General features: G+C 47.9%; 1 pseudogene; it reads left to right on the forward strand.

The window, feature by feature from the left end:
* The first annotated feature begins 758 nt into the window (after positions 1–758).
* Positions 759–16,752, forward strand: part of LOC142761770 (A disintegrin and metalloproteinase with thrombospondin motifs like) — a 116,260-nt pseudogene continuing 100,266 nt past the window's right edge.

Consider the following 16,752-nt stretch of genomic DNA (forward strand, 5'->3'; position numbering starts at 1 on the left):
GCCACGCTTACGACGCGCTCACGGCCGTTTCGCTAGCTTTACACCAAATTTGGTATTACATGACGCGAACGAAAGAGCAAGGTGAATGACATGTCCAAACGTGATAACTTTTACATCCATGTTGTTTAAAACATGACTACATGCCAAGTTCATAGCATGCTCGCGGCTGTTTTGCTAGCTCCACATATACTAAATACGTTATCACGTGACGGTGAATAGATGACGAAAGTAAAGGACACTTGCAAACATGATATTCATGATATAGACGTCTTGTACGGCATACTTTACGTCCGCCTCGTAACGACGTTCCGAATTTATGGTGATAGATCAGTCTTCCTCGTTCGTGCATCGCATATCATCAATTCCCAGTGTACGCGACATCTGCTAGTCTTCATTATCCCAAAAATAATATGGCTCCATAAATATTAGTGTTAAGATTTTAAAATGATCATAGTTTTATTCCGCTTACTGTGTTAATTTTGTGGTCCTTCTTTAGAGCCGCACGCAGATATTACTGAGGAAGGGCACGTCATTTCGAGGCTCGTCTAATACGGTGAACTCTCGAAGTATACCTTATTACTGCACTAATTTCATGTTTTTGACGATGAGCTTTCTGGAAAGACTGTCATGAAACATTGTAGATAGTAGGGTACAAAATCAAAGCTCCAGGGGCATCGAACGGTGGCCGAACTTTAAGGCACCACACCCTCCACCCATTGTAATGTTGTTTATTTGACAGCGGGTGGTGACAATATGCAATGGCGCGAGGCAAGGCATGGCAACATCTCCCAGCAAGAGCGCTTTTTTTTCAGAAAAACATTTAGGGAAACGACCAGTTAGAAAGCACTGGAGCGGATTATCCATCGCAGAGTTTCATGGGTTCACTATAGTCGAGATATATTTAAAAATGCTACGTAATAATAGCACTTTACTATGAGCTCAGCTGAAAGTCTGCACTAAACCTAAAACTGTCGGATGAACTCAAATTAATACAAGTATTTTAAGAATATCTAGAAGTAGTATGCCAGCAGCATTAAACAAATTCTGCTTTCCTAGAGTGTTCACTTCCTGCAATTTATTACGGCCTTTTATGTGCTAGCTTCCGTAGATGCTGACATTGTAGCACGTATAGCATCTGTAAAATGTACTTCCCTGCAAACCTGAACCATTAGCTGATGCTGCCTCACATGGTGCAAGAACAGCCACCACGTATGAAGTAGAGCATATATCAAGACAGCTGTATGACTCATCGTGCAATATTACGCAGGTGCTGCTGGCGAAGCAGCCTGCCATAATGGTCATCTTGACACTCCTTTTGACTCTTGTGCGTGATCAGTCACGGGAGCACTGCAACGCATTCTTGTAACGCATTTATGGCACGAGGTTCAGAAATGCGCATTTGTTTACTGAACTAATTTACCGCACAATATGAAGCGCTTTCACGGGTGCTAACCTCATTGTCATTGAAAAAGGAAAAAGGCAGCTTAATCCCAGCAGCCAAATGTACCACCGAATATCTCTATTCATCGGTTATACTGAATGAATTTGTTTCTTTAGGACAAGCCAATTTATTTTTTACTTTGTGAAATAGCACCTTTGTAGTAATTAGGGGGCGCCATAACACTTTATGATTTTATTACTTTTTAAATATATCAGAAAATTACAGTTTATGTATTTCACTAATACATATCAACGTTTCTTCTAATTCAACAAGCTAATCTACGATATCGAAGCGTGGTGCAGCCAAGGGTCCAGCTGTTACTGGTTGGAATCACGGTTACTAAAAGTGTAAGAGATATAATGATTTCTATTTGATCTATTTATACTAGTCACCACGATTGATTTGTGGGCTTATGCAAAAGCACTGACATCAATTGCATGGTTGGTGCCTAAACTACGCTATCACGCTGGCTTTGTAGGGATAAATATAAATTCTACTGTTTCGCTCAGTGCACATAACACAATCATTTGAGGATGCAAGCATTCGTTCTTTATGATTATTGAAATAACATAAGAATAATGGTACATGAATAAAGCCAAACAATCCCTCCGATTATCGAATCGAATGCAGGAGATGTCTGGACGGTTAAAACGTTCCGAAACAGGAAAAAAAGAACTTTTCTCTTTATTTTTTCCGAAAGAAGTATGTGCAATCAGTTTTTAGGGCACCATCAAGATGAAATAAATTAACAGAAAGTAAAACCATTTACCGAAAGGTTAATAAGAGTTCGAAATTAGGCGCTGTGCAGGCGCACTTACACATACTTGAATGTGGTAAAGACTACTTTACTTAGACTTGACACACAACGTGACGTGTAATAAATGTGTGGACTTGTTTCCATTTCAGAAAGTTTTGATTTTTAGCGAATATTCTTGAATGTGACATTAGTACACTTATTTAAAAAACATGAATGACAACATAGGCTGTAACTATTGGGGCTGCAGAGGCAATTCTGAACTTCTGCTGTAACATGGGGCAACTGTCGGTTAGCACATCGTATAATGTATATTGTAACTATACTGTAGTGCACAGACTTGTGAAACAAACTTATTTATTAGGGTTAACTTGTGCCTATAGGTTAAGGCAACTCTAGAAAACTGCGAGTCTATCGAACTGAAAAATATCCGAACACCTCTTCTTTCTCTTCACCAGAAGGCCCGAGCACGTGGCGCATGCGAGCTGGGTCTATCCAGGTGTTCTTGCCAACATGGTCTCAGCAGGCACGGTGAAGGGCACTCTATTTGAATGCGGCCCCATGACATCTTGGCTTTCGACTAGTCGGTACATCGACGGGAAGTATCTCCACCAGATGTCACGAGGTCGTGACGTAGACGAAGGGAGCAGACTGCAGGTCAAATATTAAACGGTTTATTTGAGCCACGCAAAAAAAAAAGTCCGATTACAGCAAGACAATGGCACTGATAGCGGTGAGGAGAGCATTGGCTGTCGATCAACTGGCATGGGGTGAAGCGTGTCGGCATTTATACACTCGTCATCAAATCTTCTAGCATGTTCACCAAGTGGGCATATATATATATATTGTTATGGCGTTTATTAGCAGGCACACAGCGAGTATAGACAATGGCGACAGTAACAGCCAAGCACGGACTCCCAGCGCGAGCGGCGTCCTTTTTTGGGTAGACCCACTAGAGAACACTTGAGAGTTTGACCCACTTCAGTGTTCGGCGGCTTCTCTACAATCACCCCGGGGTCGAAGAGGAAGCCGCCTGGCGACCTAGCAGCTTGTCACTACGAGTGGGTCGTAGTAAGCCTTCAGGCGCTCCACGTTGACTATGTCGCGCCCGCGGCGGTGCATATCCGAAGATTGTTCAATTGGCTCGATAAGATAGTTGACCGGAGATGTGCGCTCGATCACACGGTAAAGACCTTCATATTTCGGGAGTAGTTTGGAAGAAAAGCCAGCTACAGAGGTCGGGATTGAGAGTCATACAAGGGAACCAGGAAGAAACGTGGGTTCAGAAGTGGCGGAGCCATCACGAATACTCTTCTGCTGCTCTTACTCATGCGTCGTAAATGTCTTGGCCAGCTCGCGACACTCTTCAGCAAGCCTGGCTGTCTCGGAAATAGGTGCACACTCAGATAGATCTGGCGTGTACGGGAGTATAGTGTCGATGGTGTGTGACGGGTGCCTTCCGTACAGCAAGAAGAAAGGTGAAAAACCGGTCGTGCTCTGAGGAGCGGTGTTGTAGGCGTAGGTGACGAAGGTCAGTATAGTATCCCAATTCGTATGGTTGGCGGCGACGTACATCGAAAGCATGTCGCCGAGGGTGCGGTTAAAGCGTTCGGTCGTCTGCGGGTGGTAAGCAGTTGTTTTGCGGTGGACAGAATGGCACTCCATGAGAATAGCTTCGACGACTTCTGACAAGAAGACACGGCCTCTATCGCTGAGAAGCTCCTGAGGTGGACCATGGCGCAGTATAAATCGGTGCAGTAGGAAGGACGCAACATCACGCGCAGTAGCCGCAGGGATAGCGGCGGTTTCGGCGTATCGCGTTAAATGATCTACGGCGACGATGGCCCAGCGGTTACCAGCCGACGTCAGAGGAAGCGGCCCATACAAATCGATACCTATGCGCCCAAACGGACGCTCAGGGCAAGGTAACGGTTGAAGACTGGCTGGCGACATGTGTGCTGACGGTTTGCGGCGTTGGCAAGCGAGGCAGGAGCGAACGAACTGCTGCACGTAGCGGTACATCCCGCGCCAGAAGTAGCGTTGTCGAATGCGACGGTAGGTTTTGAATACCCCAGAGTGCGCGCATTGCGGATCAGAGTGGAAGGATTCACAGATCTCTGACCGCAGAGTGCGGGGTATCACGAGTTACCACTGCCGGCCATCGGCGTCGTAATTGCGTCGGTGTAGAAGGCCGTCACGGATGGCGAAATGGCGAGCTTGATGACGCAAGACACGCGTGGATGGCGTTGCGGATGGATCATCGAGCAAGTCGATGAGCGGGCCGATCGAATTATCCTTTCGCTGTTCGGTAGCGATGATGTCAACATCAATGGCAGAAACTGCAGTAGAGGATACTGAGCAGAGCACATCACCTTCAGGCAGAGGGGAGCGCGAGAGGGCGTCGGCGTCAGCATGCTGGCGTCCGTTGCGGTAAAGCACGCGGATGTCGTAGTCTTGTAAGCGAAGAGCCCAACGGGCGAGACGGCCTGAGGGATCCTTCAATGATGAAAGCCAGCATAGTGCATGATGGTCGGTGACGACATCGAATGGGCGACCATACAAATAAGGTCGAAACTTTGTAAGGGCCCAGACGATCGCCAGGCACTCTTTCTCCGTGACGGTGTAGTTTGTCTCAGCTCTCGTCAGCGTACGGCTTGCATATGCTACGACATATTCAGGAAATCCGGGTTTGCGCTGCGCCAGGACAGCGCCGAGGCCTACACCACTGGCGTCTGTTTGCACCTCCATCGGGGCCGTAGGGTCGTAGTGGCGTAGAATGGGAGGAGACGTCCGCAAACGGCGGAGCTTCGCGAACGCGTCGTCGCACTCAGACGACCACGAATTGAGGGGCCCGTTACTTCCAAGGTGCTTCGTCAGCGGTGATTTAATCGTAGCAAAGTTTCGTATGAAGCGTCGGAAGTATGAGCACAGGCCCAAGACACTACGCAGTTCTTTGACGAACGCAGGTTTGGGGAATTCAGCCACGGCCCGAAGCTTGGCTGGGTCAGGAAGAATGCCATCCTTAGACACGACGTACCCTAGGATTGTGAGTTGCCGTGCTGCAAAGCGGCACTTCTGCAGATTTAGTTGCAAGCCGGCATCGCTCACACGTGCGAAAACTTCTTTCAGACGTTGGAGATGCGTGGAGAAATCTGGGGCGAACACAACAACGTCATCGAGGTAACACAAGCACGTGTGCCATTTCAAGTTGCGCAGAACGGTGCCCATCATGCGCTCAAAGGTCGCAGGAGCATTACATAGACCAAACGGCATGACGTTTAATTCGTACAAGCCGTCGGGTGTGATGAACGCAGTCTTCGGTCGAGCGTCAACAGCCATGGGTACTTGCCAGTACCCCGAGCGCAGATCGAGAGAACAAAAAAATTCGGCTCCGTGAAGGCTGTCAATTGCGTCATTGATGCGCGGCAGTGGGTAAACATTCTTGCGCGTGATCTTATTGAGCCGTCTGTAGTCCACACAGAACCGCACAGAACCATCTTTCTTCATGACAAGAACAACAGGAGACGCCCATGGACTGTCCGAGGGCCGAATAACGTCGTGTCTGAGCATATCATCAACCTGCTCGTTAATTTCCCGACGTTCAGCAGGCGACACGCGGTAGGGACGTTGCCGTAATGGTGGATGGGCACCAGTGTCGATACGATGTGTAACAGCGGATGCGCGACCGAGAGGACTTCGCCCGACATCGAAAGAAGAATGATATTCTCGCAGCAGGTCCAGAATCTGGGAACGCTGTACCGACGTAAGATTGTCATCAATGTAGGGGCCAAATACATCAGGAGATGATGAATCATAATTGGAAACAGCGCTGACGGTACACGAACTGGGACAACGCGAGTCATCAGGTTCGTCCAGGACTTGTGCGTTATCCACTGGTTCCACTCTGCCGAGAAATTCCCCTCGAACCAAGGTAACAGTGTACGGGGATGGGTTGGTCACAAAAATAGCGGCGTTGCTCTGGGTGATTTACACGGTCGCGAAAGGTACTAGCAACCCTTTCCTTCGGCAAGCACGGTCGGATGGCGAAACGAGCGCAATTGTGTCGGAGAGTCCAGCGCAGTAGACAGGTACACCCATCGCTGAGCTTGGAGGCACTAAGGTGTCGTCTTTCACGAGAATCTTACTCAGTTTTGAGGGACTGTCTTCCGGCATCAAATGCGAGAAGGGTGAGAGTTCGATTTCAGCATTTGCACAATGGATGACGGCGTCGTTGCGGGAAAGAAAATCCCAGCCCAGGACGACGTCATGAGATCATGCAGGAATGATGATGAATTGGCCGACATACAGAACGTCCTGAACGACAACGCGAGCTGTGCACTCTGCTGAAGGATGGATACGATGTCAACCGGCAGTACGAAGGGACCATCCAGAAATCGGTGTCGTCACTTTTCGAAGCAAGTGGCAAAATTTTTCGTCCATAACGGATACTGCAGCTCCAGTGTCAATAAAAGCAGACGCATGAACACCGTCCACAAGCACGTCGATGACATTAGATGGGCGGCTCTGAGGGCTTTCACACCGCAATAGCATCGCATTCCTTGCCTCGGGGACTACGACGACTAGTTTTCCCGCTCATGAGTAGCCGAACTTGGCCTCATGGGGGACAGGGAACGACGTCGTGGAGACGGCGACCTTCGAGGAGATGGACCTGGGTGAGACGGCGGTGGCATAGACGGTGGTTCGTTGTGATAGGGACGGCTGAGGTGGCCAGCACTAGGCGAAGAAATTCGAGCCGGCTGTACACGATGGCAATAACGGGCTACGTGACCAGCGTAACCACAGGCAAAGCAGATGGGCCGGTTGTCGGGTGTGCGCCATCGGTTCGCTGGGGTAGGTGTTGTCCATGACGCAAGAGCCGATGGACGGAACGGTGGCTGGAAAGGCTGCAGGGGGTGCTGGAGCTGAGTCTGAGAGGTCACGTCAACATACGTAGCCGGCATAGCCGCTGCAAAGGATGGAGGTCGTGCGGCAGCTTCGGCGTAAGTCAGTGGGGCGGGCGGTTGAACGACTGGAGGCGGCCTGGCGACCACTTGGGCGTAACTTGGGGGCGCAGGGGCAGAACCTGTTGTGGTTGGTACGCAGGCATGACCTCCGCTATTTCCTGCTCAATTTCTCGGTGGATGGATGGGAGAATAGTAGTGGCCGATTGTTGAGCAGCCGGTGGGTGGGCAAAGTGCAAGAGTGAGAACTGCCGCGCGATTTCCTCACGTATGAAGGACTTGAGGTCTGCCAGCAGTGCCACCTGATCACAGCTCGCCTGCAAGCCTGCAAGCCCTGCATCTCGTGGTGTGGAGCGACGGGTCATCGAACGCTGCCGGCGGAGCTCCTCATAGCTCTGGCACAGCGTGATGACCTCAGCTACTGTGCCTGGGTTTTTGGCAAGCAGTATCGTGAAGGCATCATCGTCAATGCCCTTCATGACGTTCCGGATCTTGTCTGATTCGGACATGCTGTCGTTGGATTTCTTGCACAGGTCCAGGACATCTTCTATGTTACTGGTGAATGACTCACCGGCCTGCTGAGCGCGTTCGCATAAGCGCTGCTCGGCTTGCAGCTTACGAACGGCAGGGCGGCCAAAAACGTTGGTGATAGCGGTCTTGAAATTGGACCAGGTTGCGATATCGGACGCGTGGTTGTTGTACCGCAAGCTCGCAACGCCCGCAAGGTAGAACACCAAGTTTATCAACTTGCCGTCCTCGTCCCATTTGTTGGGGACGCTCACGCGCTCGTGAATAGCGAGCCAGTCCTCCACGTCAGTGCCATCGGCGCCCGTGAAGATAGGTGAATCTCGGATCCTGGGGACACCGGGACAACGAGGTGGCATGGGAGGAGGCGTTTGCTGAGAGGCGTCGTGGGACATGGTAGATTGCAGGGTACGTGAGCGCAGTTCCGAGGGCATCAAAGGGGATCGTAGCACTCTCCACCAATTCGTTATGGCGTTTATTAGCAGGCACACAGCGAGTATAGACAATGGCGACAGTAACGGTCAAGCACAGACTCCCAGCGCGAGCGGCGTCCTTTTTTGGGTAGGCCAACTAGAGAACACTTGAGAGTTTGACCCACTTCAATGTTCGGCAGTTTCTCTACAAAATATATATATATATATATATATATATATATATATATATATATATATATATATATATATATATATATATATATATATATATATATATACCAAAAACAAAAGTGATGCTGGGTCCGGGAAAGATTACTCGTATAGAGAAGAAGACGCACGTGCGAAGTGATTTTATTGACGTTTCGGCCGTGGGTCCAGCCTTCATCAGAGAAGGCCGGACCCACCAACGAAACGTCAATAAAATCACTTCGTACGTGCGACTTCTTCCCTATACGAATATATATATATATATATATATATATATATATATATTATATATATGAAAATCAATTGATGACAGAAGATAGACTTGCACGAGCTGTTGGGATCACCAGCGTTGCTCAGCTCACCATTTGCACATATATATGCAAATCTTGCTAGTCTCTGCCTCCCCCGTAACATATCTGTTGGAGGTGCTCGTTTGTTGTCGGAAGCAGCAGCCGTCATGAAAATGCCTACTGTGTTGTCTTTTAGGTGGAAAGCAATGCCTATAGATGCTAGCTTGCAGCAGCACTTACCCTGTCATACCAAAATATTAACTGGAAGGTGTGTCTAGTTTACCGAGGAAGAGAGAACGATATGTGGTAATGCACTACTACCTCTCATGAGGACATCGGTGTAAGGACACGGCACGTAGTCGGCGTCGAGAACTGGTAGTGTTGATACAAACTTGACGTAGGTCAGTGTGTAGAGTGGCAGGCAAGAATATGCGGCAGTGCACTAGCGACTCGGTCGTTGTTCAGCAGAGTTTGTTATACGTAATGCACATAAACTGTAGCACGGCCAAGTGTATTGCAGGAGCGTCCTCTCATGAATAGTATGTAGGCAGATGCTTCTTTGTTCGGCTGTACTCGACTGAGTGGTAAAGTTGAGCAAGAAACGAACATTTAACACTTTGCGTGTTTGATGCGTCAGTGAATAAATCAGGCTTTACGTGACTTGACATACCTGACACGCTTCTACGAGACGCGGAGCTTTCGTGAAAATACGCTGCCATTCGCACTTCCGATTGTAGCCCGCACAGTACCCATATCAACGTTGTGTCATATGTTATTGTCTGGCCTATTCAGTTGAAGCTCGCCCTGTCTTACGTGAATATAGCACTAGTCGAAGATTTTGTGACCCATAATTCTCGTCACGTTGTGCGCAGAAAATCGCCCGGGCTGAAGATTGGCTCTTCCAAAACTTGGCCAACGCTGCGCCACTTTTTTTATACTTTTTGTGGTAGATGACATCACAATGCAAGCGATTCGCTTGTTGACAGAATCCTGAGCAAAATGTTTTCGTGGCCCAGACAAACTAGGTGCGTCTAGTGGTGTTAGGGCTGTCGAAGTCATTGCTGAGAAAATTCTTCAGATTGCATTCAGCAGTGACTTTGGAAGAAACCATCTGGACGACGAGGATTTTTCACTGAATTTAGATAGTCCTCGACGCACCGAGAGTGACAGCCACGACAAGTTATGAGCTGCTAACTCACGGGGACCTAGTTACACGTCTCGTCCCAAAAAGTCCTAACGCTTGAGCATTAGCGCTTTTTTTCATAATCGTAAGTTACTTTGATTGTATTTTATGCATAGTATTCTTCAGCCAGGTCAAAATAAATAAATGGTATTTATCTGGCATTTAGAGCAAGGTTACCATGGATATTACGGAGCACCGCGTGCTGTTAACCTACTCGAGTTCCACCAGTGAAGCGAAATAGTCAGAGCGGCAAATTGTGCAGTTGTGACTACAATTCACGTCTGTCTCCTTACTTCTTCTGTATTTAACCGGCACCTTCCAAATGGCTTTGTCTTTCTACAAATTTTTGCATTATAGACGTTGCGAAAACCTAACGCGTGAATTCTTTTCAATATTTTTGTTTAGATAGCGCTGATGTTTCGAGTGCGCACTATGCGTGTGCTGTGGATTGCGGGCAGCCATAGTCTGAGCATGGCTGTGACACAACCGCTATATAATTGTATGTTAAATGCTCGTGTTTGGTTGAAGAAGCAACTGCACGTTCCTACAGTGCAGTAATGACGATGGCGCAATATGTTTGCAAACCATCACCACCAGGTATTACAACATACCCGAGGAGGGGTACGTGTCACTTCTGTACATATATTCCTATAAATTCTTAGCGTACTTCATATCGTGTCTCTCAATACTCTAATTCAACCCAGTAACCTTTTCTGCGCTTGCTTCGCATAACTTCGATGCCTAATGTACGTGAGACTTGCCAAGTTTTCTATTTATACCTAATACAAACTCGACCTCCATATTTTTGAGCGTGTAGTGAAAGAAGATGTTCATTCTGTTTTTTTTGCAACTTAGAAACACTTCATCTCGAGATGTTTATGGTGCAATGATTAGATTCATGAATTATGTGCTTGTAATCCTTGTCCCTTCAATGTAATAATCATTGAGTCACTGTTTGTGAGGTGCAAAGTTTCCGAAAAAATTGTAGGTAGCAAAAATCAGTGTTTTCTTTAAAAAGGGCGAAAAAATTGATATTCGCAAACATACACCCGTAACTATTCTTTTGTTATTTCACACAGGGTTAGAAAAAATTATGCATTACCAACCATACCAATTTTTAGATAAACGTTCGCAATTTTCTCATCTCAGTTTGGTTTCTGAAAACACTGATCCACTGAAATCATGTTATTCGAGCAAAAAGATTTCATAGCATCTGAATTTAAAAACAAACGTGTCGTATGGTCCGTATGTTTATTGATTTTGTAGCGAAGCGTCCGCCACCGCGCACCCCAGGGTCATAAAAACCTGCGGAGCAGCACTCCAAGCAACGTGCTGCTTTCCTGTCTGTTTTTTGTTCGTCTCTTTCACTCTTGCCACTTCCGGTGCACTGAGTGTACCTGCTCTAAGTTCGACTCTCTGGTTGTTAGAATAAAGTAGACGTTGTTACTGACAAGACGTGTCCATCTCGTACAACCTGGCTCTACATAGTAGTGTCCCATAGTCCTTCGCGGCACTGCCGAAGTATTGTACAGTCATGCAAAGGAACGAGACGCACCTAAACACGGAAGCTACTGGCACGACCGATCATGACGTCTCTGCGATCTCTATCCGACTACGAGCTTACTGGGACCGCAACTCTTCGATCTGGTTCATTCAAGCTGAGTCGTGATTCGTGCTTTGGGCGTGTGCACGGACAACGCAAGTACCATCTCGGTGTTTCGGTGCTGTCACCAGCTGCTGCCGAAGAAGTATCTGACCTGGTTTCTGGTACTCCTCCACCAAACTGTATAGCAATTTCAAGGCTGCTCTGCTGGAGCTAACGACGGCATCACAGCGTTCTCGCATACAGCAGTTTCCCTCCGTAGATGAAATAGGCGACTGCTGTCCCAGCCAGCTTCTTTGTCATATGCATCAACTCATGAGCGGCGGCACGAACCATACTGAGGAGAACGTGTTGCGATAACTGTTTCTGCAGCGCCTTCCTGGCAAATGCGCAAAGGATACTAGCCACTGCGTTTACGTAGGACCTCAACAGTCTGGCCAACCTGGCGGACAAGGTCTTGAAGGTGGCCACGCCATTTGTGTGCAACGTCACGCCGTCATTTAACAACGTGAATGTCACTGCAAAAACACCACCTGATTCTGTTTCTCGCATTGACGCGCTTTGTGATTGCCTAGAACAAACGGTTTGTGCCGCTGAGTATCATTACACCACTCCACGTAACCGTAACCGCAGCCGAAGCTCCCCGCGTTATGGATTCGCACAACACTCTCGGTCTCCTAAACCACCTGGGATATGTTATTACCATCGCCGTTTTAGAAAGGACGCGCGTCACTGCCGCCAACCTTACTCGAGGCAGGACAACAGGCAGGCCGACCATTGACGGTGGCGACTGGTCAAAGACAACCCAAAAGTCGCCTGTTTCACGTCATGGAGAAAATCGCAGGCCAGCAGTACCTGGTGGACACGGGTTCAGAGGTCAGCGTTATTCCGGTTTGAAAATCTGACCGAAAAGTACCTCTAATCTTCTACCTGCAAGCTCTCAACGGTAGCAAGACCCCTGTGTACAACTCGTGGTCGCTCACTCTAAACCTTGGCTTGCGCCACGTGTTTCATTGAGTTTTCCTCGTCCCTGACACACGCTGTGCCCTCATTGGAGCGGTCTTCTTAAACCATCATGGACTGCTGGTCGACGTGAAACGACAACGCCTGCTAGACACTATTACACTGCTCTCTCTCTATGGTGCTGTTTCCGATGACTCTAACATAATCACCGTAACTAGAACAGTGGCCCACGACCGTTTCTCAGGACTTCGAGAATTTGGAAGCGTTACGCAATCGCCTTACTGGACAAAACTCGTGCAACATGATGTCCGCCAACATATCATCCCCACTGGTCCACCTGTTTTCGCTCACTCACGGCAACTTGCTTCAGATAAGCTCAATGTAGCCAGGCCTGAGTTTGAACACATGTTGGAACTCGGAATATTACGACCATTATCGAGTAGCGGGGCGTACCCTCTCCATCTCATTCCCAAAAAGTCAGGTGACTGGAGATCCTGCAGAGACTACCATTTCCTGATCGCAAAAACTATTCCCGACCGGTATTCCCTGCCCAACATTCAGGATTTTACATCAGCTCTCCGTGGTACAACAGAGTTCTCTAGAATCTACTTAGCCAAAGCCTTTCACCAAATTCCTGTTGCTGCAGAAGATGTGTCAGAGACAACAACTACCACCCTAATTGGCCTTTTGAGTTCCTGAGAATGCCAAGTTGCCTCCACATTGCTGCACAAACGTCCCAGCGGTTCATGGACGCGGTCATACGTGGTCTGCCGTTTGTGTTTGCCTACGTCGACGACTTGCTGCCGGCAAGCTCATCCCACGAGGAGCACTTGCAACAACTCTGTCAACTTTTCTAGTGCTTTTCAGCCAATGGAATTGTTGTTAACACTGAAAAAAGTGAGTTCATAATGCAATCTCTTAATTTTCAGGCTAATCGCTTGGACAGCACTGGTATTAGCCCCCTTCCTGACAAAGTGCAAGCAATCGTCGAGTTCTCGAAACTTACATCAATAACCTAGCTGCGCCAGTTTCTAGGACTTGTAAATTTCTACCGACAATTTTTTAGAAATTGTGCTACGCTGTTGGAGGCCCTCGACAATTCGCTCTGTGGCAAATTCTCGGAAACTGCACTACCATGGAACACCACCAAGGGAGAAGCTTTACACCCTGTCAAGACGCTCTGGCTGAAGCGACGCTGCTGATGCACTACAATCCATGTTTTCCCTTAGTGCTCATGACGGGGGAATCTAGTTCTGCACTTGTGGTCGTACTCCACTAAAAAGTGAAAGATCAGGGGCAGCCCCTTGCCTTTTTCTTCAAGCGTATGACCTCTGCCAAAAGAAACTACAGCGTTTTTGGCTATTGGTTGCTCGCCATCTTTCTCGCCGTGCACAATTTTCGACACCTCCTTGGAAGCCGCTCTTTTACAGTTTTCACTGATTCTAACCATGTCACTTATTCAATCGGCCAATCTCACTCACTATACAAACCACTCACGGTGCGCCAGCTCTCATTTATCTCGGAGTTCTCAACTGATATATGTGACACCAGCGGTGTTGATAACGCTCCAGCTGACGCTCTCAGTCGCGTGGATTACATCACCTGCAGTCGCTCCAAAACCTGCACCCCAATATCCTTTTCATTGATACTCCAGGATCTGGCTGCAGCTCAAATAAAACACAACGAGCTTGAAAACCTACGCGTAGCGTTCACATCAATTTAGCTCAAACGCGTCACCTTTGAAGATGTGCCAATCGTTTGTGACACCTCCACAGCCACAATCAGACCATTTCTAACCAACTCTTCCCGTAAGAAAATACTCGACGCCTATCACAGCCCTTCTCACCCCGGAATCTGCGCTTCCCAAAAGCTTGTTTCTTCACGCTTTGTCTGGCCCGGCATGAACGCCAACATCAGGGATTTGGTTCATGAGTGTGAATCGTGTCAGCGCGCTCAAGTTCACAAAATGACAAGCCAACACAACGAGTGGTGATTGGTGACGTCTGTGATTGGGCGTTCGTATAGGTAAGACCGAAACCGCTGTATCGCAAATACTTCCGCGAGGCATTTTTGTTCTTTGATAGTGAGAATCAGCTAAAGCCTATTAACTGGTGACTTCCGTATACGATCACGTGTTCGTGGTTACCATAGCGTTGAACTAGGACGGCACAAGTTTCTATGCCACTAGGCATCCGTGTGCAGCTCTTTTGAAGCTGAAGGATTGGCAGGAACTTCCGTTCAGGAAAAGAGGATTCGCACTCTAGGGTTCACTGAAAGAAAGTATTATTTCAATGCAGACGTGTCAGCGGATACGCGACATCGGCGAATTTAGGTGTAAAGCGACGAATATAGAAGCAAAGTTCTCCCCCACCCAAGAAAAACGAAAAAGCTACGGAGCTTCTTAACATAGCACGACACACTGAACGCTTCAACGGCTGCTGTCTTCTGGGGATCTGAACGGATGCATTCCGTATCAACGAGAGGTGTCAGAGCAAGAGTATGATTGTCTATTAGGTAGCATTTATTTGAGTTTGGAACAAGGTTAGCGTTTTTGATACAATTCAGTGCAATTCGCAACTCCAGAAAACGCTGAATGTGCTGGTAAGACTGTTGCAAAAAGCAAACATGGCTGTGCCTAACAGAGTTAACGCCGCACTTTGGCTTGGCGCTGTACTGCTGTTGCTTAATTCGGGCATCGGATTGCGTTGCTTCATCCAAGACGAAAGTTAGCTGGCTGCAGACCACGCTATTCTAATCGGCATGAAGGATTTTACTCGCCAAAGAGCCGAAATTGTGGCGCTGTGCTGGTAAACATCTTGCTTCTTCGGCGAACAGCATTACATTTAGTTCAAGATTTTGCCTAGCGACACCCAGGTTGAAGAAGGCTCATGTCTAGTAGACCTCTTGAAAAGGTGCTAGCACTTTTGTGCTGAGTTGCTACACTTCTACGTACAAGGCCTTAACAGTTTTTCAGTTAACTACGCTGCCACTCACTCTGCCGAATGTATTTGTCACAGGGTGCTCTGTTTCTCCGCAAAGCTAAGTACGCATGCCGTCCAATTTATTGTAGAACAGAGCTATGCCTGGGTCAGCGTACTTTTAGATAAAGCAAATTGTAGTTTCGATGGCAATTGGAGAGCTTCTTTTTTTCGTTCGCATCATGGTGCGGAGTTTCTAATGAATAATGTACTGTGCTTCCCCACGGTCGCTTGTTGGTGTTGTCAGTATTTCATATTGTTACGTGAGTAACGAGACAATATTAAAAGCAGGTACATGCACGCACATGTCGCACCCGTATGAACGCGTGGACATGATAATGCCACGAATAGACGACGCCCTTGATCGACTCCACAACGCGAAATATTTTTCATCGATGGGCCAGAAGAAAGGCTACTAGCAAATAGAAGTAAATGAACAAGACCGAGAAAAGACTGCGTTCAATACACCAGACGGCCTCTTCGAGTTCAAGTCCATGCCCTTTGGTCTTTGCCCGGCGCCTGCGACGTTCCAGTGTGTTATGAACACGATGCTGACTCGATTGAAGTGGCAGTTTTGCCTCTTGTACTTGGACGATGTCGTCGTATTATTCTCAATTGTCGACGAGCGTCTCAGGCACCTTGAAGCTGCACTTCAAGCAATCAACACCTCCGGACACCCTTTGAAGCCAGTAAAGTGCCACTTTGCAAATAAAGAACTCTTTTCCTTGAGACACGTGGTAAGCAAGTCCAGAGTACACCCCGACAGGCAGAAGACAACAGCGCTCGCAAAATTCCCGCGACTTGCCGACAAGAAGGCTGTGCGTTATTCTGAGCCTGTGCGCCTATTACAGGCGTTTCCTGAAACATTTTTTTTGAATCGCCGAGACACTCACTTACCTTACCAACACCGACGTAGAGTTCAACTGGAAAACCCCACAGGAGGAAGCACTTCAAGAACAAAAACGACACCTGCAGGCACCGTCGATACTTGTGCATTTCGACGCAGACGCCGAGACAGAAATCCACACCATCGCAAGCAGTGTAGCGCTCGGAGCCGTCCTCGAGCAGAAAATTGATGGGATTGAAAGGTCATCGGTTATGCGAGCTGGTCATAAACCAAAGCAAAAGTCAACTATTCCACAACAAAAAACGAGTGTCTTGCCATCATCTGGACTAGCTCTAGGTTGGCCCCTTCCTCTACGGCAGGCCTTTCAGAGTTGTCAGCGACCACCATGCCTCGGTTGGCATGCTAACTTGAAGGACTCTTCAGGTCGCCTCGCACAGTAGAGTCTGTGACTTCAGGAATTCGACATCAACGTCATTGACAAGTCGGGGCGAAGAAATTATGTCGCCAACTGCCTGTCACGCGCTCCCGTTGACCCACCACCGTCGGTCGACGAGAATGGCGACCGC

Source organism: Rhipicephalus microplus, chromosome 2, assembly GCF_043290135.1.
Source record: "Rhipicephalus microplus isolate Deutch F79 chromosome 2, USDA_Rmic, whole genome shotgun sequence".
Classification (NCBI taxonomy): Eukaryota; Metazoa; Arthropoda; class Arachnida; order Ixodida; family Ixodidae; genus Rhipicephalus; species Rhipicephalus microplus.